The following is a 3,851-nucleotide window of genomic DNA, read 5'->3' as shown; positions in this document are numbered from 1 at the left end:
AGAGACCTTTTAGATCCTGCCAGTTTTATCCAAGCAATTGCTTTTGTAGGTTATGCTGATGTGCTTACGTAAAGGAACCAGTCAAGTGTCACAAAGGAGATGCTTAATTATTAAGCTCTTTATTAATAGTTGAAAAGATATTTCTTGGTTCTAGATTACTAAGAAAGGTGAGGACAAAAACCTATTAATTACATTTTTTATAGATGTTTTTTTTGTATTTTATAGAGTTCATTAAAATAAACTAGATATGGCAATAAATACTTCATGAAATAACATGGTGTTCATTACTCATTGAAAGATAGTAATACCCAAGTAATACCAGAAGTGTTTCAACCGAACCAAAGCCAAATCAAAGAAACGAGGAAAAATCGGACATAAAAACAAAATAGGTAACTTGAAACCATCGAAACTTTCGTAATTCAATAGAAATAAAATTTCCGAAGTTCCTAATAGAAAGACAATAATACAGGAAATTGAATAAAGAACACTTTTGTAATATTTTTTTCGTGTCTATTTGAAAAACTAAGTTGGAATAACAATGGAGAATGAATTTTTACACTAAGCTTTTTATTTTATGAAAGTTGTTCTCTGTGTTGAAAATTCAACATGTTTAAAATGTGAATAAAGAAAAGAAATGCTAATTTTGTATTTTCCATATTTATTTTTAACAACAAAAAAGGGGGAAGTTTCACAATTCGCTCCTATGATCTTTTAACGATTATTTCTTATACTCAATTTCAATCAGTAAGAGCAATTAACCTCACGTTTGCGACGCTAAAAATAAATCTCAAACAACGATAATTAATTATACATCATTTCGTAATAATATTATCTTGAAGAATATTTAATATTCATAGACAATTAGGTTTCAACAGGAGTGAGGTTTCAAAAACCATCGCAGAGTTTCAAAGTAATTTTCGTGGCTGCCTCAAGCGAGCCTTCACAATTATTATTGTTCAGGAATCTTGTAATTTCTGCTAAACTGTTATTTTAACTGACAATTCGGATTTGATGCCTCTTTATATTTATTATGGGATTGTAATTAACATTTGGAAGTCATTAGAAAGGATTTGTATGGTGCTTTATTTTCATTATGTTATAATTTGTAATTGAGCCGCATAAATTACAATATCAAAAAGAAGAAAACCTCGATTTATTTGCCAAAAGCAGCTTTTGAAAGCCGATTTTGAAGATTATTTTATTAGTAGACAGCTACATTAATCCTGAGCGAAATGGCTATATTTTTAACCTGCTGACAATCTTCTCCAGTTTAAGATAAAAGTAGTATATGACATTTAGTAATTACAGGAAAGAATAAGTCTAGATTAGCAAAATACTCTTATAAACTGCCACAAAGCTACTTAAGGCTGCAGTCTAGCAAAATTGCGTTTTCAACAAGTTATTTGACAATTTTTTCCCGGCTAATGAAATGATAAACTGAATTTTTTTTTTCTTGTTTATCAATTAGTGTTATATACGCAATGCGCGTGAATTTTTCCACATTTATAAAGTTACTTTATGTTACCTTAATCAGGCCTTCAAGATAAGACTCTTTCCCCCAAAGATATTTCGAGCTAAAGGCTTTGTCAGACAGGACGCGTACTTAGCGCGCGTCAGAGCGTTAAGTTGACGCCGCGATATGACGCTAAGATGTGTTCTACTACCATCGTAGAATACCGTCAAACAGAGCGCCGGCGCTAGCAGTACGCAACGCTCTGCCGCGGCGTTAGGACGCTTTAACGTCGAGTGTTGTATTTTTTTACAAATTTTATTTTAGCGTCGGAGTTAATAGGCGTAAAATAATAATAAAAATAAAAATACTGCATAATGACCGAAAATTTGATAGAATTGGTTAGAAAATATCCATGCTTATATAATACGAAGGATAGTTCATATAAACTATAAAGATATATCAATGAAGGCAAAATTGTGGGCACAAATCGGAGAAGAAATTAATGAAACTGGTAAGTAAAAAATTCTTCCGACTCTGGAGTTAATATCGCTGTACCTTGTTTTGTTCGTAAGTAATAATTATGTAAACAACATGCAGCTTTAATAATATCAATTGCTGTATCCTAACGCGCGCTAAAGCGTTCTGTTTGACGAAGCCTCGCGCGACGTTAAAACAGGACGCTGTAGCGCTACTACGCAGCGCTAAAATACGCGTCCTATCTGACAAAGCCTTTTGTGCACTCACTACGTTGCAACCGATTACAATTTAGACTAAATTAATTTACACAATCTGATCAGCGCATAATTATCCTTATATAGTCGTTATTAAAAACTGCTGAATACAATTGCCGAAAAACTTATGATTTTCTTAATTAGAACGTTATAAATTCATTAAATATCCCATTTTTTGCCTTACAAAATCCATTGATAAATACTGCTAAAAGTTATTTTTTCCATTAATTTATTCGAGTTGGTTGAAGACCAATGAGTATTAATCCTTAAAAAAAATTTTTTTTTAATTTTGATAATTCTTTAAATATTAAAAAAATATTTAAAATAATTAGGAAAAATCCTAGCGAATTTCTTTAGTCGCGCTCCTTGGGCCGGAGCGTTCTGACGTGTGCTCTACGCTCGATTTTCCTTCATACCGAAGTGAAAGTTGCTCTACTTCATTAAATTTAATATTTTGTTGATTATTTTTATCTTAGTTTTGTGCAAATATTCGTATTTTTAAACATTTGATTTCGATATGGAAAATAAACGAAAAAAATACGCGTGTAACTACTAGAAAAAAAATTATCTTCGAACATAAAGTTAATGAAACCAAATAGATTGCAAAGGTGATTGGCAACAATTTCTTTATTTTACGGGGTGTCAGTAAAGGGATGTATATTTCTTTAAAACTAAAGTAAGCTCATAAATTTTCTTATAATATAATTTAGCCATCGATCGATCTTTGAATGCTCCCCCCACTCCCCCATGCAACTATTTCACTGTACGAAATATTGAATCGTAAACAATGGACTATTGTTAATTATTTAAAATAATAATTTAAAAAATATATTCATGAGTTTTCAATCTATAGTGGTTTAAAGTTAACTCAAAAATGGACCATTTTCGTAAATTTTCTAAAAAATCTTAGAGAAAGTGTAAGAAATGTATATAGTATGCTATATATTCGTGATCTACTCAATAAGCTCTTTCATTTGATACCCCACACGGCATGTTTTGGAAATTTTTATTTTTTTCTTTGTATGCCATATTTAATTACCGGGGTGCGGGCAGGGGGACCACAAAACTGGTTGGCTACATCTGTCTATAGGATGTCTGGGATCTATACAATATATATCAGAAGTCAGATTTAGGTCCGCGATTTTTGCAAACGAAACTCCACTGAGAGTCCGGTCTATAAAGGAGAGGAGGACAGGAAAACATTATGAATGTGGATGGTGGATTGTATACAGGGTGTAAAAGATAAGTATGTGCAGGCGATTATGACGTTATTATTGCAGGTATCAAAAAACTTAAAACTGATATCGAAATTACTTTACCTAATGAGCAAAATGACAATAATAACTTTTTAAAAGTATAACGAGAAATATCTAAAAAATTTACTTTATACACTCCCATATCAAAAAAGGAAAATGGGACTAGTAGAAGTTAAATGTTTAATTCCGGCAAAAGACACGAATGCGGAAGATGAGGTTAAAAAAAAATTTAATATTTGAAATACAATGCAAAAAATAACACTTTTGTCATCAATGTCAAGAATCATGACTATTTTTTCTAAATTCAGGGACAACTAAACGTTGCAGAAGCAGAAGTCTGCTTATTTGCTGTTTGGACTGGAGTGAATAATTCGTTAAAAATAGAATATATAAAAAAGTATGTAACGTTTA

The sequence above is a fragment of the Colias philodice genome, chromosome 10 (assembly GCF_061535455.1).
Source record: "Colias philodice isolate Cphi_HAF_F1 chromosome 10, ilColPhil1 Martin Lab GWU primary, whole genome shotgun sequence".
Lineage (NCBI taxonomy): Eukaryota > Metazoa > Arthropoda > Insecta > Lepidoptera > Pieridae > Colias > Colias philodice.
The sequence above is the reverse complement of the archived record's forward strand: the minus strand, read 5'-3'. Positions refer to the sequence as shown.